Here is a 24,489-nt window from a genome sequence, read left to right as displayed (position 1 = left end):
ATGGAAAGAGTGGGCAGCCTTGTCTTGTGCCTGGTTTTAGTGGAATTGCTGTAAGTTTCTCTTTATTTAATTTGATGGTGGCTGTCGACTTGCAGTGTATTGCCTTTATTATGTTGATGTATGTTCCTTGCATCCTTGATCTCTCTTAAGATTTTTATCATGAAGGGGTGTTGAATTTAGTAGAAGGCTTTTTCAGCATCTAAGGAGATGATCATGTCATTTTTTCTTTCATTTTCTTTTATATATGGTGCATTACATTGGCAGATTTTCATATGTTGAGTCGTCCCTTGCAGAGGGTCTAGCCTTCTACAAGTCAGAGAAACTGGGAATGAGATGTAGAGACAGTGAGCAAAACCACAACAGACTTCTTTTCTGAGGGATAAAAGCTTCTTTTTCTTTTTATTGTTCTTTCTGTTGCTTGTTACACTCTATTCTTTCTGTTGCTTGTTCTCCTCATTTTTTTCTATTGCTTGTTCTACTCCATTATTTTTTGTTCTGTTCTTCAACCTTGATGTTTTTCTTCTTTCTCTTTCCCAATAAATTCCTTCTACACTACTTTCTAATGTTTTCTTTCTACATCTTTCTTTCTACATCTTTCCTGGTATTTTCCTTCTACTGTATCTTCATTTTCTCCTTTAGAGCTTATATACTCCAGAAGAATCTTTTAAGCAATATAAAAATTACAATGTGATTACGTTCTACTTTTAAGGGAATAATTACAATGAATACAAGTAAAAAAACAACATGTCTTCTGTATCCCTTACATAATCAAACATTTTACTTATTACAGGTGAAAAACAAACTATTTCCAAGGAACCACATAGAGTTAAGCATTTATCTTTTAGACTTCTCATAGGTCAGGAGTCTTTCAGCCATAACCTTTTACATAGCAGTAGTTTTTATAATTGCCAGTAAAACAGATTACTTGTTTTACTTTATGTAGTTTAGAATCCTGTCCAATTATCTCAAGTAACTATTTTTTGTTTTTTAGTTACATAAAGTCAATTGTTTAAAACTTTGTTTTAGCCATGCTGTGCACCAAAAACCCTTGAACACATTCCCAAATAGAATTTGAACTAACTCCTGGGACTTGATTGTTTATCTTAGTCATTAACCTAAACCATAGTTTATATGGCTCCTCTAGAGAAACTTGTAAGTCCTAGCTGCATAGCACTTAATTGGTTCTATTTTCTAGCCTCCACAGCCCTTGCTTTATCAGGGGTAAGGACAACACTTTAAATAGTACAGCTTAAGACGAAATCGTTTTCAAAATAGTCCATGAGTATAAATGTCCGGTAAAATAGGTTGTTTCCATAAGATAATCACACTACATTGAAGGCAGTGGGGATTCCCTGACTCCCTTTCACACTGTGCCAGATACCAGAGAAAAATCGCAGTAGGAAACATGTAAAAACACAGGAATAGCAAGAGACATTCTAGAGCCAAAGTCCTTGGGACCTTGCATATCTGATATTCTTCCATCAGTGTGATGCCTTGCATCCTGGTGGGCTGATCTCCTGAAATCATTTGCCACCTGTTGCTCCTCTGACATGGCCATTGGCAGTCCTTGCATCACTTAGATGAAGCCTACTTAATCTTGGTAGATTATCTTTTTGATGTGTTCTTGGATTAGTTTTGCAAATATTTTGTTATTTTTTTCATCAATGTTCATGAGGGAAATTTGTTTATAATTCTCTCTTTGTAGAATCTTTGTGTGGTTTGTGTATCAGGGTAACTATAGCCTCATAAAATGAACTGGGCAATGTTTCTTCTATTTCTATTTTGTAGAAAAAAAATGAGGAGTATTGTTTTTAACTATTCTTTGAAGGTCTGGTAGAATTCTGGGCTAAAACTTTCAGCTCACTTAGGTAGTCAGTTCTTAGGGAATTTTAAAACACCATCACTCTAGACATATGTCATTATATGGGACTCTGAGTATCAGCAAATCCCAAGCTGCTCAAGTGAAAATGTTCAGTAATAGGCTAGGAACCCTAAGCCTTGAAAACTGTGCATTGTGCCACCCTGTGTGTCAAAAATATCATTAGAGATGAATGCAAGTCTAGGATGTTGAGTGAAGATATTTTAGGGTAGATTTAATCGCCAGTTTTGTTAGAGGTAGGTTAAATATCAGAGACTTAAAACAGAGCTTATAATAATGGATATAGAAATTAGATTTACTGGGCAAAAGAATACTGAAAATTTTGAGAATTTAACATGAAAACCTGATACAACCTTGATTTTTGTCCTGTGAAGATCACTCTTGATGGACAACTGGTCACCAGAACTACCTAGATAGTTTGCATGATTCAAGTCTGTGAAATTAGTGGTATTTTGTTATATCACTAGTTGGAAACTTATACTTTTTTTCTGTATCTTTGCCAAAAACAAATGACATAAATGTGTGATTAGATAAGGCTTCCCAGTAAAAATGTAATTTTTTTTCCATTTAATAGCCTAGTGGTTCACATTTTGTCATTTCCTTATAGAAATATACTACATTTTTTTTTTTTGGTTTCCACAAGAGCACTTATCAAAGTGATCAACTTGTATCAAAGACTCAACTTGTATCAGATACCTCACAAAGTCTTTGAAAGGAACATATTAAGTACCCTAGGAACTCAGAATCCACCAAACTTCTATACAGGAAACTTTCTTAGGAGAATAAAAGGACCATTGCTTTTTTTACAAGAAAACACACACATCTTATAAAAGAATCGTTTACAATTCTTCAGATTTAACAGCAGAAACATAAGATTTAGCAAACCTGAAATGTGAGTGTAAATGGTAGTAAGCATAGTGTGAAATTTAGGGATTGAGCATGGATTCAGACAGGCTTATTTATTTGAAAAAAAAAAAAAACTAAGCATTTGCAATGTTTGATAAATGGTTATATTGAATACTGCCAGTTAAATTGATGAGCTTAATGTACACAATATGGTGATTCTCACAAGAGGATGGCTAGAATTCTTCCTAGTTCTTCATAAGTCTTAGCAGTGAGTATCTTAGCTATTGAATTTCTTAATCAATAATCTAGTTTCGGTTCTGGAACCACATCATCAATCTTTTATTTTGTGAAGGAATCACTACTGTAATATACGTCAGTTCTCCATCTAAGTATGAAATATGCCATGATTGCAACAACCTTAAGAGAATTAACATTTATCCTAACATGAGAGAAATATTCGTTGCTGTATATATTTATTCTAGCCATGCATATTCATCTGCCTTTTTCAATAAAAGACGTTTTTATTCTTCATTTCTCCTAAAGGGCAATTTTCTGGGAAGTAATAACATAAATCAGATGAAGACAGGATTATAAATGAATAATAAACCATTGCTAGGTGGAGCCACAAGTAGGAGTCTGGGAGAGAAAGAAATTCATCTAACTTAAAGAAGAAGAAGAAAAAAAACTTTCTCTCATTTCAAGGCAAAGCACCATGTCAGCTTCTGTTCATCAACAAGGGTTATGTAGCTGTCTCTGGCTCCACTCAGAAGCTTAACTACTATTATTTATCTTAATTTATGGCCAATCAACTGATGTTGTATGCACAATTTAATATTCTATTATGTATATGTTAGTGATACACAACTTTCTTCCCTACCACATGAACATATTTAGTTTTTTTTTCTCCTAGATTTCATGTACTAGTACTAGTAGCATTTTTTTCAGCATGCAATGATGCTGGTTTTGTCTTTATGTAAGAAAGTAAGACAGAATGGCAAAGGATAATGAAGAGGAGGGAAAGAGTAAGATAACAGACTGATTGAAGGAGCCCCATCAATGTCACCATAATAGGCATGAATTGGGAGAGAGACAATTGGGAGATGAAGATGCTGCTGCTTTTTCTGTACATAAAAGTGGCATACGTTCATTCCAAAGCCAAAACCTGGTGGATGATACATTTACTCTCTTTACCGCCTTAAAATGTCTGATGATCTTTATTTAGCATACTAATGACATTTTTTTTTGTTTTGAAATTATAGGTCACATTGATTTCAAAAAATAATTCTGTTGACACATCTCTATGAATAATTAAGAACTTAGTAATCAGCTTTGTTAAAGAACAAAGAACAAACTGCACAATTATTTGATTTTCCAGCTAGAAACTATCTGACATGTTAATTTTATCTTATGTTTTTCAAATGAACATATTACATGATGCATTTTAATTACCTTAGAAGAATAATGATCAGGTATTTGGTTCAATTTAGTTAGATTTAATAAAAGATGAACCTACTATGAATTTAAATAGACACTTTGGAGCCTCTTTGTTTCACTAAAATATTGAAATATTTATGTCTTGTAAAATTACTGTGAACATATAAATATACCTAATACTCTGAAATTTTCAGTTTCACCTTATTTTTAATTTTGTTTTACTCTAAATTATTCCCTATGTCTCGAGTTATTTCTACCACTGCTTTGAAATTTTTTAGCTCTAGGAAAATCAGGGATCTTGTACTTTACACATTCAAAATCTAAGTATAAGTATATTAGGAAATAATAAATATTCATATAACTTTGTCTAACATAAAATAAATTAAAACTGTCTTCTATATGCAGTAGAAATGGAAAATGGATAGCATATAAAATGTGTCTTTTATTTTAGTGTAGCGGTATATAGATGAATATATATCTCACCTTCAACTGTAAATCAAAACATATCAGTGTTCTTTGGTGCTGGCTTTTTCTTTTATCTACTTTGGCCAAGCATTCCAATATTCCAATTACTAACACCAAATTCATCAGCATCTAGTTTTAGAAAGTTTATACCAAAGAATTTCTCATTCATTCAGGGATGTCAGACCTTACTCTGGTAGCCACTATATTTCAGCAACTTTCTCCTAAGATTCAGTTTCTCATTAAGTAGGTTAAGGGCAGGACTGTGTCTTAGTCACTATTCTATTGCTATGAGTAGACACTATGACCAAGACAGCTCTTATAAAGGAAAGCATTTGGGGATTTTGTATACAATTTCAGAGAATTAGTCCTTTATCATCATGGTAGAGAATATGGTGGCAACAACAGTGGTCCTGGAGTAACAGCTGAGAGCTACAATCTGACTCACAGGCTTTTAAAACCTCAAAGCTCACTTCTCAGTGACACACTTCCTTCAATGAAGCCACACCTACTCCAACAAGGACATACAGTTCCTTTTATTCTAATCCTTTCAAACAATTCTACTTTCTGGTGACTAAGCATTCATATATATGAGCCAATGGGGGATATTTTTATTCAAACCACCACAGGCCAGCTATTCTTCACTTCTAAGGATCTGGCATGGATGGCTGAAGCTACTGATTTTATGACCTAAAGTCTCTAGAATAAATGTTCTTTAAGGTCAGATGGCATTAAAGTCTGGTAACCTTGATATAATTTCCTTTATTGACCTATGAAATAGATTGGTATGGGAATCACAGCTGAAACTTTTTTTTTAAATTTTTTTAAAAGGCATCTAATGCCCTTTACACTCACATGAAACAATCAAAACAAACATAAAATGAGCACACATCTAAGTACACAATACCCATATGCATGTGAGCATATGCACAATAAAAGAAAATAAACAATAATCCCAGGCAATTTAGTATCATTTTATTTAGAAAGCAATGTTTATAATGTCAAGTCAATAGCTATTTGATCACTGGTGTTATTTCCCAAAATAGTGGAAATACTTAAAGGTGAATGTAAACCCCCCTTTGCTTGCATTTTAATGAATTCAGAAAGAGGGAGTACCCATTTCAATCTGTACTCAAAGTTTACTCTCTTCTTGTTTTGATCCCTCACATTTGAATAAAACCCTTTTGTTTCTGGTGATAAGCTATGGGGTAAAAAAAAAAGGGTTTCATAGTGGAGTCCTATGACTTTATAATGACTTTACCCTCTCTTTGCAAAGAATACAATGCTAGTATCCACTGAAATTTTACTCAAGATCCATGCTGATTATAGCATTTTCATCCACTTTCTTGCAATGTTTTTAATGTAATCTGGAGAACATAGTGTTTAAATAAAAACATTTAAATGTATTCTTAGTATTCAAAGACATTTCCTTCAGACTATAAGGAAACTGTATGAAGACTGTATAAGATTCTTAAGTAAAGTCACATTAAATGTATGACCCATCTTTCTTTGACACTATTTAACACAGTTTTTCTTTCTCCCTAGTGAGATCTCTGATTTTGTATTTGCTTCCTGTCGCGCTACGCTGTGAATGTGTGTTGCTCTCATGGGTTGATAAATAAACTACTGACTGGCTAGTAGCCAGACAGGAATTACAGGTGGGACAAGCAGACAAGGAGAATTCTGGGAAGAGGAAGGCTGAGTCAGGAGTCACCAGCCAGACACAGAGGAAGCAAGATGTGAAGCCAGACCTGAGAAAAGGTAACAAGCCATGTGGCTAAACATAAATAAGAAATATGGGTTAATTTAAGCATAAGAGCTAGTCAGCAATAAGCCTGAGCTAATGGACAAGCAGTTATAATTAATATAAGCTTCTGAGTGATTATTTTATAAATAGCTGTGGGACTGTGGGTAAGAGAGATTTGTCCTGACCATGGACCAGACAGGACACAGGAATACTTCTAGCTACAAATGCTAGAAATCTAGAATTTAACCTTCCCTTTTACTGTAAACATCTCAGCAGCTGTTTATATGTGGTTATTTAAGTGAATTCATCCTATCCACATCTATGAGAAATCCATACATGGAGAGTTACTGTTCTTTCTGTGTATCTTAGACAGTTCTTCAGTGTGATTCCTATGTCCAAGCACAGCACTGGATACTGTATCTAGGCATCACCTGGGAGTATTAAGAAATGTTGAAAAAATAAGGAAAATAAAAATTGTTAAACTTCAGGGATTCTTCTTTATTTTTCTTTTTATCCTCTATCGATAGAACCAATAAGCAGTGAGATTGTTAAAATGTCCCTGAAATTATAAGAAAACCACACAAAGTGTAAGAATTCCTTTAGCTGCACAAAATTCTATTAATCAAGAAATTATACTTTTTATAGCACTGGAATAAAATTCTGAGCTATCATCATTTTTTTTTTTTTTTTTTTTTTTTTTTTTTGGTTTTTCGAGACAGGGTTTCTCTGCGTAGCTTTGCGCCTTTCCTGGAACTCGCTCTGTAGACCAGGCTGGCCTCGAACTCACAGAGATCCACTTGGCTCTGCCTCCCAAGTGCTGGGATTAAAGGCGTGCGCCACCACCACCCAGCATATCATCATTTCTTATTGCATGTACATAGAAGATGTTTAATTTTTTTTTCTGATTCATTGAGTATAGAGGGAATCTTCTCTAACAGATTCAAGTAAAATGTCTGTCCAAGGGTTATCACAAAAGTTTGGCCATTGTATTCAGTTCCTCACAAAATTAGTCTATTTTGGGTTATTGTTAATCTGCACTTTTTTAATTAATATTTTTTTATTCATTTTATACACCAATCACAGATTCACCTCTTCCCTCCTCCCACCCCTCCAGCCTCTTCCCCAACCCCCCAACCCACTACCCATTCCCTCCTACAAGAAGGTAAGGCCTCTCATGGTGAGTCAGCAGAGCCTGGGACATTCAGTAGAGGCAGGTCTAAGTCCCTTCCCCACTGCCTTAAGGCTGTGCAAGGTGTCCCACCACAGGTAGTGGGCTCCAAAAAGCCTGCTCATGCACCAAGAATGGATCCTGGTCCTACTGTCAGGGGGCCCCTTAAGCAGATCAAGCTACACAACTGTCTCGCTTATGCAGAGGGCATGGGCCAGTCCTGTGGAGGCTCCACAGATTTTGGTCTAAATTTCATGAGTTCTCATTAGTTTGGTTTTATACATTTATTCATTGATATATTTTGAGAGGAAGTGGTGTGCATGGCACACTGCACATATGGAGTTCATATGATCAGTAGCTGGATTTGACCCTCTCATTTTACTATGCTGTTTCAGAGATACAACTCAAGAACTTGGGTCCTGAGTCTTGGCATCAGTCACCCTTACCTTCTAAGCTATAGGCCCGATAATTATTTTTTCACTAAGAACAGTCATCTAAGAGACGCCATTTTTATTTTCACAAAAAAATATGTTTTCCTGGGTTATACAGGAGGATAGCATCTGGTGTGTCCTGTTGCAGGTCCACTGAAGCAGTACTAAGGAGCATGTTCTAAATTCCCGACAAGACTTAAGCTGGGAATCCATGAAAAATTTTACTTAAAAATATACTCATAAAAGCTGCAATCATGGCTGACTTGACAGCTGAACTGCTGAAGGTGTTTTCATCCAAACCTGACGACTTGAACTCATCCTTGAAAGTTATATGAGGAAAGGACCTAAATAGTCTTTCAAGATGTCTTCATTTATATATTAGCATTTACACACACACACACACACACACACACACACACACACACACACACACACATATATCAGGTAGATAGATAGATAGACAGACAGACAGACAGACAGATAGATAGATAGATAGAATGTAAGAGAATTACATACAGTGATAACTAGCACTTATACTCAGGCATGAATTTACTGAAAATGCATCTTTCATTCTGATAATAAACATACTTAAAGAAGAAAAAGACATTTTACTGATACTTTTTTGTGCTGTGATGGAAAATTTAATACTCTCTCAAATTTCAGTAAAAACTATTTTACCAAAGAAGATTGAAATTGCTCTGTTCAATTTTTTCAGTAAAATTTTCACAGACAAGTGAATCCCTGTGATATATAATTTCAAAATTATTGACAATAGTCTATACCCACATTAAAAAGAAGAGCATCTCTTCCATCAGCAAAGAATAATGTAAGAGTGATCTTTAGGTATTTTGAAGTTAAAATGTCAAATTTTGCTTCCCCAAACGCCCATCTCTACAACATCAACTTAAAGATATCTGATGTCTTTGGAAATCAAATTGACCCCTTATATCTTATCTCATCCCCTAATCTAATATTTTGAATTATATCCAAAATCCTGAGAAATTGTTTTTATCATCTGGCCCCTTTTTACCTCATAAAAGAATAATAAAACATGTTAGTTTTTCAAAGTTGACATCACAAAACGTTTATCACATGCTTGAAAAAGAATAGATGTGAATATCAACAACAGTGATGGAGAAATGCCCACTAAATTAATATCACTACAATTACTCTCAGTTCAAGGCACTGTAGAAAAGTAATTGCAGTATGCTTAGAATTTGCATTTAAAAATCACATTAGTGTTTTCAGTTGCTGTTATAATCTACTGGGTTCTTTGAATAGCCAAGCCAAGGATAATTATATATAAATGATTCAGAGGTCAACTTCAGATAAATTTAGAAAATATAATAAAATCAAACAAATTTAGAAAATATGAATAAAACATATATTTACTTGGAAGCAGTTTTAGAATACCATAATTTATATGAAATGCAAAAAATTCTACATGAGCGTAAGTCAAAGAATATCAAAGGTCATAGTTCTTCTAAATATGTACCACAATATAGATAGATAGAAATACTGAGTTGAATCTTCAAACTGATTTCATTTCATTCTAAACACATTTTCTAGATATGATTCAAGAAAGAAGTAAAATTTGGAGTCTGGGCTACAGCTGTACACAGGGGTAAAATAAAAATCAGTCACTGAACAAATAAAATATATTAAAGTTTTCCCTGGAGGAACTAAACACCCTCACCTTGGGAGAGACCCAGAGGCTCTAAAGAAATGTTACATAACACAATATCCACAGAAGGACTGGAATGGATGATTGATGAAGCCCAGGGGAGACACAAAGTACAGTGAAACACAAACATATGGGCAGGTGGGAAGCAGTCATGAATATCAAAGTAGGTGAGAGTGAGTAAGAGGAGGCTTTTTATTGTGCAGCACCTGTTCTAATGTGATGAAAATTCACTACAAGGTTGTTTTCAATTAGAGCAAAGTATTTAAAATTACAAAGGAGCCATAGTGAAACTAACTATATTAGGAAATGAAAAATCTCCATTTTGGGCTTCAGGTTTAACTTTATGCTCAGTTCTGTGTAAATGTGTATAATTATAAGGGAAGATAGAAACACCTATATAACAAGATTTTATATTTACTATAAATTATGGTGATATATAACTTTGACTGAATAGAAAATCATTCCATTTGATGTAGAAATTTTTGAATTTTGTGCTGTATTACAAAAAGTTACACTGACATCAGCAAATAGAGATGAAATTCTAACTTAATTTTAAGTCCATAAATTAACAACAGTGAAAATTAATTTAAAATTATAGAAATATTTGGGCCAGACAATAATAAAAAAAGATGTTGAAAACTTGTGTCTAGGGATTTAACAGTTGGCCTTCTCCATAGTTTTACAATCCATGGTAACAATCATCAATGTTAACTGAAGTCTACAAATAATAAGTGGGTCTTGTAGTGATGCTTGGCTATATACTACAGCACTCTGGAGACTGAAACAGGCAGTATGCACACTTGAATTCAGCCTGTGTTATTTAGTTACTACTATGTAGCCTCAGTTGTATGGCAAGATGCTGTCTCAAAAATAATTTTCAAATATAAATACCAAAGTAAAATAAAACATAATTTACATATGTATACATATAAGTATACATAATAAAGAAAATTCCAGAAAAATAATATTTTAAACTGAATTAATAGTGTGTTATAAATATTTTCTTACAGTATAGAACTCTTATTGTATTTACACACTTATTTGAAAATATGATTTTTTTAGTTATATGTGTATATGGTATTTTTCACATTATTATGATCAAAGCATATGCCAGAAATAATTTCAGAGATAAAAGGTTTATTTTCTCTTATTTTTTTTTTTTTTAAATCAATCTTGCCCAGGAAAGCTTGTGGAGCATGTGTCAGAAATGTGTCCCTATAGCAGTAGATACTAAGCACCAACTTAAACCACAGGCCAGGTAAACCCTTAGAAGGAATGACATACGTCATCAAATCAGATTGAACTTTTTAGAGGATCCATATCCCACAACACAGTGGCACAAACTGAGAACAGTTGTTTGAGCCATGAGCCTTCGAGGAACATTTTAGATTTAAACACAATAGTATGTATAAACAGAAACATGGCATTTGGGGCTGGATTCTGAGCATAGTATCCAGCACCTGCTCAATCTTGGAACTTACTTTTCTTGAGTCTGGACAGCCTATTTCATATGTCCTCTTTAACTGAAGGAAATCTTACATAGCATTGAAGGGTCATTAATTACATTAAGGGAATGGTTACTTCCAAATCTTTCAAATTATTTTTGAGATTATAATTTAATTACAATATTTCTTTCTTCCCTTTCTCCCTCCAAATGTTCCCATACACCCCTCCTTGCTCTCCTTCAAATCCATGGCTTCATTTTTTTTTGCTAATTGTTATTGCATGCATATATGTACATGTATATAAATATACATTCCTAAATATAACATATTCAACCCATTTAATGATACATATATATATATTTTTTTCAGGGCAGACTCTTTGACACTGGACAAACAATTGATGTGTTCTTCCTTAGAGAAGATAATCTCCCTGTTCCCAACTTTTCTCAGTTGCCTGTAGTTCTTTATGTAGGATTGAGGGCTCATGGGCTTTTCTCCATCCAGTCTTCTTCCAAATTAATATTGAATTTTTGTTTGTTTTTTTGGGGAATGAACTTAAAGTTGGGTGGGGGAAGTTCAAAATATATTTAAATTTAAAAATAATACAATCCTAATAAATAAATAAAACAAATCTTTAAAAAAGAAAGAATGCACAAAAGACAAAAAATAATATATAATTTTTTTATTTAAAAAATTTTCTTTCCTTTTACATACCAACCTCTGTTCTGCCTCCCTCCTCTTCTCCTGATCCCCCCCCACCTACCCCCATCCCACCCATAACCCCCTCCTCAGAGAGGGTAAGACCTCTCTTGGGCAGTCAACACAGGCTGGCATACCAAGCTCGAGGGGGAACCTAGCCACTCCTCCTTGCATCAAGGTTGAGTAAGGCATCACACCATAGGGAATGGGCTCTAAAAAGACAATCTGTGTACCCGGGATAAGTCCTAGTACCATTGCCAGGGTACCCACAAACACGTCAAGCCATGCAACTTTCACCCACTTTCAGAGGACCTAGATCAGTCCCATGCAGGTCCCCAGCTGTCAGTCCAGTGTCCATGAGCTCCCACTAGCTTGGGTCAGCTATTTCTGTGGTTTTTCCTATCATGATTCTAATCTTCCCTTGCTCTTATAATCCTCCCTCTCTTCAACTGAACTCCAGGATCTTGAATTTCTAATAGTGATTCTTCAGAATATCATAAAATAACAAGGAGACCTAGGAAAGTAGAATCCTACAGACTTTTTTTCATATGTCCACTTTTTTTTAGCATAGTTATTTAGATAATTAGCTATCAAAATAAAGGAGACAAATATCAAGTTACATTTTAATTTTATTCAATCTTACCATTTCATGTATCTTGAAACAAAAATGTCTAACATAATTTAATTATGTTGTTTAATTATATTTTAAAAACAATAGAACAATAAGATTATGTTAGTAATGATTTAGAGATTGCTTCTACTAAAAAAGCAAAAAAAATGATATATATGTTTTATATATGTATTATTAATTTTACTTCTACAATTTTGTCAAAAGTGTTGTATCTGAATGGTCATGAATGTTACATTCCTCCAACATCTTACATGAGCACACATACACATGCGCACATTTTAGAACATATTTTGAATATGTAGTAGAATACTGGCTCAGAGAGTGTTGTATGGATTGACGGAAGTACAGGTGGGTTCCTTCTATGAATTCTAGAAGCTTCTCTTTGTTAGGTGGCTTCCTTTACCTCCACCAAGACATACATAATCACATAAAGATGTATCATTCATTTTCTACACAAATAAGCAAGATTTATTTTTTTAGGCATCTCCTTTACTTGAAGAGTTGCTGGTTGTTCATGTATGTCTGTACAAGGTATACAGTTATATACGTTTGAGTTAAAAATATGTCTTATTACTTCTTTGTTTTTAGTTACCACTTAAAACTTACATGATATATAATCATTAACCACACATGTCCTATTTAATATCTGAATATATAACATAATGGTGAATATCTTTAAGTGGTATACCAGAATATATTTCAGTTTATTGGTGATACTAATTTTGAAAATTGTGTCTGACCAATTCTACCCACTGCAATATAGTGGAAACCATATATTCAAAGGACAATAGGAAGACTCCAAAGAACACTAGTGACTGTAGTTCTGGATAGATCCATGCTGCAGTTTTGAGATCTCCTAGCTCAGAGTTTTCCAAATGACTGTCTAAAGTATCTGTTTCATACCCTGTAGAGGACAGTGCAGGTGTGATGATTACTTACTTCAAAACAGAGATAATAACTAGGATTCAGCCCTCAATGAAGTTTATTTGGAGTCTTAGAGTAATGGGACTACATCAGATAATTCTGCCAGTCACAAAAATACTCTAGTAGACAAAACGTGAAGTAACAGCAATCTTTCAGCAGCTAATTTCTCAAAGGCCTTCAACTCATTGAAAGAAGGTGGATTTTCTATTAAAGAAAATCACATGTAGTAAGACTAAAAGAAGTAAAAATGGAGAACTGACCAGTTCAGAGCTACCAGAATTTGCATGAGAAAATGTGTGCTTTGTGCAAATGGTAAATCAAAGGCATGAGATAAGCTCACAGAGATGAGGACTTGGAGTTTAACCAAGCAGAAGATCTGATGCAAATACCCAAAATGCACTTGGCTCTTCCATGAAGCCAAAATGGAATAAGCCCCCCCCCCAAAAAATACAATAAAATAAAATAAAAAAAAAAAACAAAAAACTGGATTCTAAAAATTAGTGGAGTAAATGTGAGAGAAGGAGAGAGATAAGAATGAGGTCACAGAACAGATAATGCTCTCTTTCCTCATAGGGAACTGGGAAGGTGATTCAAACATTCTGAACTAACACAAAATGAAATATTACATTACTACTGTTTGGTTTTGTGTTTGTTTGTATTGTCTATGCTATATAAATGATCTAAGTGCTGAACTGCACAGATTCATTACTTGGTTCCCAACACTGCATATTCTGCTCTTGGCTCCTGTGAAAGTTTGACAAATGAAGGCAAGCAGTCACTACTCACAAAGACTTCTGACTCTACATTACTAATAAAATCTCACCCAAGGAGAAGTTACCAGTGCTGACTTTTACTGCAGGTTGAAGGCATATGTGGAAGTCCTAAAGCCTAACTGAAAATATGAGCTTAATTGATGACGGAATCGTGACAGAATTAATTTTAAATGAAATCATTAGGGTGGGCCCCAATGATATGTGATTTGGATAGTAATGAAAATGTGCCATTGGTGTGCGAGCTTATTTGGGAGACTGGCTCCCACATTTTACCCCAGGGTACTCCTGAGGAGAGAGGTAGAAGAGACTTACATAGAAAGATAGAGGGGAAAGAAATGGATAAAAACACAGGATAGCCTCAGGAAGGCCTGGATCCTTATCCACTGGCCCCTCCTGTCTCTTCTAAAGGGCTTTTTATAGGAATGCCAAGGGGTGGAGCACTACAACCTTGCCCTAGCACAGCCTAGTGTAGACCTTCCAAACACCTTGTAAACATGCATGTAGTTAAGCAATCCTCTAATGCAGCCCTGCTGGGTGAAGCAAGCTCAGATCTCACGAGGAAGCATTTGTGGGCCTCCACACATTGGGAACACATACCAACCTATGAGTAATGGAATTGAGATATGATGCTTTTTAATTAGGGAACACCAAATATTCCGTCAGAAATGAGAGAAGAGGCTAGAACAGTTGGAGTTTATGCAGAGGACCAGATTTCTGACAAAAAAGTCAAAAAATATAGATTGCGGAAAGAGCAGCTTTTCCAACAAATGCTGCTGGTAAAACTAGACAGCTGCATGTAGAAGAATGAAAATAGATCCTTATGTTCTATCCTGTTTAAAGCTCAACTCCGAATGGGTAAAGGACTGTAACACAATGCTTGACGTCCTAAATCTTATAGAGGAGAAAGTAGGGAGTACACATGAACTCACTGGCACTTGAAAATATTTTCCGAACATGAGCCAAATAAAGTAGGCATTAAGATCAACAAGCAAGCCTGGTGGTGGCGCACACCTTTAATCCCAGCACTCGGAAGGCAGAGGCAGGTGGATCTCTGTGAGTTCGAGGCCAGCCTGGGTTACAGAGTGAGTTCCAGGAAAGATTCCAAAGCTACACAGAGAAACCCTGTCTCAAAAAACAAACAAACAAACAAACAAAAAAGATCAACAGTCAATAAATGGGACCACATGAAACTAAATAATTGTATACACGAAAAGATACCATAATTTGTGTTAAGAAATAGTCTACAGAATGGGAAAAGTATTTATCAATTTTGTATCTGACAAAAGATTAGTATCTTGAATAAAAAATCTAAACATGAAGAAATTCTTCTTTCTGTTATATCTAGATACCCACTCGAGTGTTTCCATTATGCTTTACACCACGATTTCCTTTATTTAAAACTCTTTCTTTTTACTTGAACGTCACCTATAGTTCACAAAACAGTCATTTATGTACTAGTATCTTTTTCACACTGATTATCATTTTATGATCATTACCTAGGGAACTCTTCATTGACACTTAGAGTGATTTTTTTCCGACATGCTAACGATGCTTCTCATTTTATTTTGTTTTGTTTTCTTATATCTATTGTTTCTGTTCCAATTGTTGTTCCTATTATCTTTCCTGTTCCAACTCATAATGGCTTTTTACTCTCTTTCTTTGAAAACTATAATTATCATTCATTTGAGCAGTGAAATTTATATCATTTTACTCATACTTAATCTCTGTAATGTAAATATTTTTTATCTGCATTATAAAAAATATTTTTTTCTGCAGATTTTTTTCTACAAATTTGTGGTAAATCCATTACTAGAATATAATATATAAAAGATCATATTATTGAATGAAAGTGCATGACTCAACAATTTTTTTCTCAATACATCTTCCCAAAGCTAAATTTTTATGAAGTAGTACTAATTTCAGATGATTTCATCACAACACAGAAGGGTTCCAATAAAGAATAAACATCTACCAAAGATCATAAGCAATATTTTTTTTACCAATTATGTATTAAGCCTCTCCTATTATGAAAATAATTTTTAATAGACTAAGTGTACATTATTTATGATATTTGAACCTAGAAGGTTTAAATAAGTCGTTAATAAAACAGCTTACTGCTAGACTATATGAAAACTAGTAAAATCTGGTGACTATACATCATAATGACAACAAATTTATAATACACTAGTCTACTAGATAAACTGGTTTTTTACACACTTCCTAGTTATATGTTGGGATTTCTCAATGCTGTGTCTTTCAAGATTATGAATTACAACACTATGCTGGGTACTTAAAAATATTTATTTATTTTATGCTGCATAATTTTAACTGTCAACTTCACACAATCTAAAATTACCCAGGAGGAAAATCTTAATGAGGAGTCATCTAAATAAAGTTGGACACTGAACATGTGTTAGAGAGATCCTCTTGATTGTTAATTGAGATGGGGTGAGCTAGCCCACTGTGAGCAACAGTTTCCTATGTTAAGTAGCTAGGACTGGACAAAAGAGAAGATATGTAGCTGAGAACAAACAAGGAAACAAGTGAAAATATACTTAACTCTTTCTTTGTTCTTAACTGTGGATGTGATGTGGCCAGTGACTGGAGTTTCTAATTTGACATCCTCAAAATGATTGACTTTAACTTGAATTTGTAATCCAAATAAACCCTTTCTCTTCAAAGTGTTTAAATTAGGTGTTTTATAACAGTGACAGACACAGAAGTAGGCTAAAGCAGACTTAATAATATAAAAAAATTTTCTGTTCTCACAATATGTATAGTCATCACTTCAATGCCTTCAATACATATTTTGCATCACTTATTATGCAAGGAAATTATTTTATGCAGTTATTAAGAAACACTATAAATTGAAGCAATTAAAAAAAAAACAAACTAGAACCTTGTCTGTGCTTCAGAAGATACTGAACAGCATAGCAATCACTGAACCATGAATGTCTAGACTTCCATGCTTGTTGACTAATGACATTAACAAAATGTGTTAATTTACAACTGCTTCTCTTACAGTGACTTTGATATATAAACAGAAACCTTTGTTTATACTGCTAGAGCACACATAGCAAAACTTGTAAATATCAAATGACATTTGAGAAATTATTATAATGAAAATGATAAAACATTGATGGAAGAAAGCAGAGTAGATGCAAACTTTTGAACAACATACAGTGTTCAGGATTTGGAAAATATCAGTATTGTTTAAATGCCCATATTTAAGGAAATCTAAAAATTATTCTGAGGCTCTCCCTAAAGATCCATGATATACTTCAAATAACTGTAAATATCAAAGCTAAATGTTATATAGAATCCTCAGAACCTCAAAGAGCCAAAGCCTCCATGAGAAAAGAGAGCAAATCAGGAGGTAATCATACCTGTCTCAAAATTGAGTACAGAGTTACAGTGTGAACAACACCATGGTGTGGGATAAATACAGACACTTTGATAAATATGAAGCCAGGAAATAAACTCATGAATCTAGTGACAACTGATTTCACTGCAAATGTTTTCAGAATTTTAAATAAAGAAAATTATATTCTTTGCAGTAAATGAAATGGGAAAATTGAATACACATTAGAAAAAACAGAAACTTCACACTTCCTATCACCAGTAAACAATATCAACTCAAAGTGAGGCAAAGACTTAAATGTAATCCCTAAAATCATAAAACTCTGAAAAGAAAATGCCAAAGAAATTCCTTAACATAGTGGAATGAGTGAAGTTTTTTTTTTTTCATATCCTAACAGCATAAGATACAAAAGCCAAGACAATCAAGTGGGACTTTATTAAACTATAAATCCACTGATCAGTAAAAATAATAATCTACAGTCAGAAGAAATAAACTATAGTATAGAAGAAACTATTTATGCACTGTATCCAATGTGGGTTTGGTATTTAATGTATATGAGAAACCCCAAAAACTCAGTAGCAGAAACAGTATATAATTCAGTTGAAAAATAGGGAAGATATACAAATATTTCTCAAAAGGAGATGTAAAATCATCCAACAAATATGTTTAAAAAATAAACCTGAGCCGGGTGGTGGTGGCGCACGCCTTTAATCCCAGCACTCGGGAGTCAGAGGCAGGCAGATCTTTGTGAGTTCGAGGCCAGCCTGGTCTACAGAGCGAGATCCAGGAAAGGCGCAAAGCTACACAGAGAAACCCTGTCTCGAAAAACAAAGGAACAAAAAAACAAACAAACAAAAATAAACCTGAATACCACTAGTCACTATGGATATATAAATCAAAATTAAAATGATGCATCACTTAAGGAGAGTAACCATCATCAAAAAGGCTGACAATGAATGCTGATGAGAATGTGGAGGAAGAGAGACATTTGCACACTGTGAAAATGTGAATTAGTAAACATATTATAGCAATTTGGGTGAAAATTCATTATAAAACTAAAAATAGAATTACATTACACTTGTAGGCATAGATCCAAATGAAAGTCACAATGCCAAACACATGCTTGTACTCCACCTTCACTTCATCACATTTAACAATCACCAAACACAGAAATAACACAAGTGCCTGTCTACTGATGGATACATAAAAGATACATGCTTTGTGTTCCCAATGGGACGTTATTTAAAAGAATTGCACAAGGCTATTTACAACTAAGGAGTTAGCAGTGGAGTTCATTATTTAAAATGAAAGACATGTTGTCTTTCACACATTGAGTCTAAAACCATTTCTCTTATAAAAGTTGAGAGTTAAATGATAACAGTCAAAGTCTGGATAGTGTTGTGAAAAAGCAAAATAAGGAATTAAAGCAAAGTGAGAATTGCATGGAATCATGGGGTACAGTTTCACAGTTGTGTAACTATGGGTAGCAAAATCTAGATCAATGGGTTTTTAGTTTTCAACAATAAGGGATGACAAATGCTTGACAAGATCAGGGTATTTTGACTGATTTAAATGTTACAGAAGAGATATATACATTCAATATTATCTGTAGACTTTTTCAGTGCAGAATATTGTGGATTCTGTAATCAGAAATGCTATGGTAAAGTCAGTCAGTGTTCTCATTAGGTAGAGTCTCATGAACATTCATTGCAATTATTTTTGTTATTTAAAATTTGAAAACAATATTAGAACAGGATACATGGACAAGTTAAAATCATAAAATGTCTATTGATGAATGAAAAGTAGAAGATAATATTAACAGTACCACTCCATTCAGTAGTTGGATCCATGAGACTCAAAAATGTGTCCACAGAAAATTTTAAAAATTACAGTATTTTTATGAGCTTTTTTTTCAAGAAAGAAGATATGATTTCAAACTTTTTTTCTATTTGTATTTTCCTTCAATGAACTTACATTTTGTATGATACAAAAGGATAGTTTTAAACCGATTTCAAAACCTGACTTAATAGAATGGCTGAAAATAAACACAAAAGTATTATCTGAGTTCACTTCCTCTGTGTATTGTGTGCGTGTGTGTGTGTGTGTGCGTGCGCGTGTGCGTGTGCGTGTGCGTGTGTGTGTGCGCGTGCGCAGTGTCTTAATGAAAATGGTATCTAGGCCAGGGAGACAGCCCAGTGAGTAAAGGAGATTGCTGCTAAACCTGAAGAGGTGAAGTTAATTCCCAGCATCTAAATTGTGGAAGGAGAGGATTGACCCCCTCCCTCCCCCCCTCTCTCATACACACACACACACACACACACACACACACACCACACACACACACACACACACACACACACACACACACACACAGACCTACACAGACATACATACATGGAAGAAAGAAAGAAAGAAAGAAAGAAAGAAAGAAAGAAAGAAAGAAAGAAAGGAAGGAAGGAAGGAAGGAAGGAAGGAAGGAAGGAAGGAAGGAAGGAAGGAAGGAAGACAGAAAGAAATGTTAAAAAACAAAAATGGTACTGGGAACTGCCATGTATATCTGTTTTTCTTTAAGTTACAAAACTTTGAATATTTCATACCATTACGCTTTCATCTTTGAGAAAAATGAGTTAAAATGATTAATTAGTTATATATAATATTAATTGTCTTAGATCAGATTGGTTTTTAGCCATTACTAGAGAGACCGTGGAATATATTTCCCCAAGAAGGTGATGTGATAGAGGAAGAAAACCCCTTTTCTTCTGGAATCTAAAACAAGATCAAAGATTCTAAAGGACAAGAAAACAATACTTAAAAGCATCTACTGCCACAAAATAAAATGCATACAAGACATTGGCCGTGTCACTTACCTTCTAGAGGTTCAAACACTGCTCTAGGTGACAAACCACAAATACCCTGTGAAGAATACTTTCAGAGGAAACAAGTTTGGCCACTATGGCATTGACATAGATATGATAGGATGAAAGGGTAGATTATTGAATCTACTTTTAAAGAGCAACAATTTCTTAAAATGTTTTAATTGGCTATAGATTTTAGTTTATTGAAAATTTAAAGTTAATTTTGTAATACTGTATGTATATTTCTACTCTTGTTTAAGGTATTATGTTTGTACAGCTCATTTGAAATTGTAATGTATAAATAAGAAATGCAGATTATTAGTCATCTATGATAGCCAAACTCATAGTCACATTAGTTTAGTTTTCTAGGTATACAAAGATATATTTCAATTAGGTAGGTAATCTTCAAACACTTCAAAGACCTACAGAATACAGCATTTAAAATATTTTTAAGAACTTAAACTTTTTTGGATAGTGACCTATGTCTGCTGGCAGCACCCATTTACTTCACAGAGGAAGATGGGCATTGAAGACACTCTATATGGAGTCTTCTTCTTGGCACAAAATGGCGATTTGGGCAAGAAACTACTCTTGCCTGGACTGCTTCACAGTATGTTACATAAACTGTACATGCAGGATCCATAGGAAAGTGACAATTGAACTTAGCAAGGAAAGATGGTCCTTGAGGTTCCTACCTCACAAAAAAAAATTGTCAGACATTCTGCAGGACACAGACAGAAGCAACTGAGACACTCTAGGCCTATTGGCTGAAGATGGATGCCCCAATGTTATAGAGGAACTTTGGATGACTGTCCAGGCAGGCAGCTGTCTCTGTCATTTCCAGAATTTTGGAAGTTTCTTACAATTCATTTCCTGTTTATTTTGGTAATATTATATCCTTCTGAGATCTTTGATGTAGTTGAAGACTAGCTAGTTATAATTTTCCTTGGTTATAATAAAAGATAAATTAGATATGAAACTTTAGACTCATAAACATGAGATAGATAGAATATTTTCTTTAATTTTGCCAAATACAAATAAACTAGATGTTATAACTGTAATTCTTGCTTGATAACAGTTTTATTACATGTAATTTTACTATGTTAAAGTTAAAATCTTCCTTTTTGGTTAGACAGAGAAGGGGAAGTGCTGTGGGATGTCGCTCTGTATGCTGTGAATAAGTATTGCTCTGATTGGTTGATAAATAAAATGCTGATTGGCCAGTAGCCAGGCAGGAAGTATAGGTGGGGCTAGCTGACGAGGAGAATTCTGGGAAGAGGAAGGGCCGAGTCAAGAGTCGCCAGCCAGATGCAGAGGAATCTAGATGAGGATGTCTAACTGAGAAAAGGTAGCAAGCCATGTGGCTAAATATAGATAAGACTTATGGGTTAATTTAAGTGTAAGAGCCAGTCAGTAATAAGCCTGAGCTAATGGCCAAGCAGTTATAATTAATATAAGCTTCTGAATGATTATTTTATAAGCAGGCCACAAGACTGTAGGGGCTTGGCAGGACTGGAGAAACCTTCTGACTACAATAGCATCACAGAAATATTTCTACCTACCAGGTCTTACAGGAAGAACACCAGAGACAACAGCATGTTTGTGTTTATTGTAGACATTATGGCCAAGGAGAAAGAATAGTATGGAACTCTATATGCTATTCAGTGGTCAAGTTCAGTGGACTGTAAGGATGTAGAGAAGAAACCATGATTGAATTTATTGTGATACAATGAGTAAGGCCAACAAAATGCAATCACTTAAAATTATTCTAAGGAGTTAATACTAATGGCTGACAACTCCTGAGCATGGAGCATGGTTGATATACCCAGTGACAGTCCATTGAAGAAAATTTATTTTCCTTCTTCTGGGGTCTATTAACTGAGAATAACTAGTCTCGGGGTAGTCTTTGTGAGTACTCTCCCTCTCCTGTGATGTCTTGAGCTTGTTCAGGTCTTATGCATGCTATCACAATCTCTGTGAATGCATATGTGCTTCTTCCCTTTTTGTGTCTGGAAAACACTGTTTCCTTGGAGATCTTTACCACTTTGGTTCTTACAGCTTTCCTCCTCCTCTTCCACGTAGATTCCTGAACTTTGAGGTAAGGGATATAGTATAGACATCACATTTAAAGAAGCACTTTCTAACATCTATTCTCTCCATATTGACCACCTGTGAGTTTCTCTGGTGATTTCCACTTATTGAAATAAGAAGCATCCCTGATGAGCATTGCATTGATCTATGAATTAGGAGTCATCATGTCATTAGGAGTCATTTCATTGCTATGTTCATTTAGCAAAATAATAGTAGTAGGCATTCCTATAGACCTATTCCCTATGGATACCCTAGTTCTTGGTTTCACTGACAATGTCATATATGTGTTTCATCATATGGAAGGGACATTAAATCCAATTTTAAAATTGTTTGGAATGAAAATTCAGAGAGTTGTGAAGCCCAATCCCAATAGATACATCTATAAAACACACCTACTCCTAAGGTTCAGGGAACATTGTGGAAGCAGGGGAAAAAAGATTGTAAGAGTTAGAAGATCATGGAGTTTGCTGTGAGATTGTGCCTCTTAGTAATGTCAGAAGCTGCATCCTTAAAGTTTCACCAACATGACTGCCCAAATGTGAACTGAATAAGGATAACACAATAGATATGCTAAAGCGGATAAGAAAAAGTCCATGAGACCTCAACCTCACACAAAGAACCACAGGCAAGTGAGGAACATTGAGAGAGCATTAAATGAGCTGAAAATGTTATATTTAGTTATGCATATATATATATATATATATATATATATATATATGTATATGTACATATATTCATGAAATAAGTTAATGAAAGAAGAGGAGATGAATTTGAAAGTGGTCAAGGGTATATGTGAAGTTTGGAGGAAGGAAAGGGAAGGGAGAAACATTCTAATACCATAATCTCAAAAATGAAAAAAAAAGTTTAAGTGTGTAGTGATTCTCATAACATTAGTACTACAGTTGAACCAGGGGTATAACATGAAGGCAGGTTGCTATAGCAGTCTGCAGCATTAGTAGTTGCATGAGATTGACGATTCTTTTTTTTTTCTTCTTACAGTAGTGCTGTATAAGCTAGCTATAGTGGTGAAACTTCCAGTTTAACTACCAGCTATACTTTTCCATGTTTTATTACATGTTCTGTAAACAGTAATAGAATTGTGGTTTTATAATCAGCAATAGGAATGTTGTGTTAACAGCAATAGGATCTTGTTAAGGTGAGGAGTGTAATTATTTATTTTATTATTAATCAAATTAATTAATTTAATTGCCAACAGCATTGGAAATTTCTCAAAATATTTGGACAATCTGAAGAATGTCATTAATTAGCAACTCAGAAAGACATAGCTCATTTCTGGTGTTGGGGTTTTTTTTGGATAGCATATAGTATCTGTCTATATGGGATGTTTCCCCTCATTATATAGTAATCATGTTGAAATTACATACATACACACACATACACACATATATATGTATACACACACACACACACACACACACACACATATATATATATATATATATATATATATATATATATATATATATCAGGAAGCTTCTAGAGTGCTAGGTTTTCATATGGTTTTTATGGTTTTTACTTTTTGTTATTATTCATGATTTTTGAGATCATAATATAAATACATACTTTTCTTCTTACATTTCCTTCCTTCAAACCCTCTTATATACACATACACACACACACACACAAACACACATACACACAAATGCACATTTACATATATACATATATGTAATCTGTCTCCTAATGTTTTCAGAATCTCCTCCTATAATGTCTTTTTAAAAACATTGTTAGTGTTAGCTAACTTCCCCATTATGAACCCTCTACCCTGCCCCCTAAATAGTAATTTCAAAATGTTAGCAAGCATAACACTAAAATCTATCATGACATATGTTCAATATGTTATGAAATATTTATCAGAGTCTTTCATTCAAACTAGTGATTAAAAATAACAATATAGCTGATCTTCTATAAGAACAGCTTAAGGATGAAAGTTTTTCATTCTTATGATGAATTACAATGTAGATTTTTTTCTTCCACCTTTGGGGACAGGTGATTAATACTGTGTTTGTCAATTTTGATATTCCTCTATGTCTCATTG

This window comes from Peromyscus eremicus, chromosome 6, assembly GCF_949786415.1.
Source record: "Peromyscus eremicus chromosome 6, PerEre_H2_v1, whole genome shotgun sequence".
Taxonomy (NCBI): Eukaryota; Metazoa; Chordata; class Mammalia; order Rodentia; family Cricetidae; genus Peromyscus; species Peromyscus eremicus.
The sequence above is the reverse complement of the archived record's forward strand: the minus strand, read 5'-3'. Positions refer to the sequence as shown.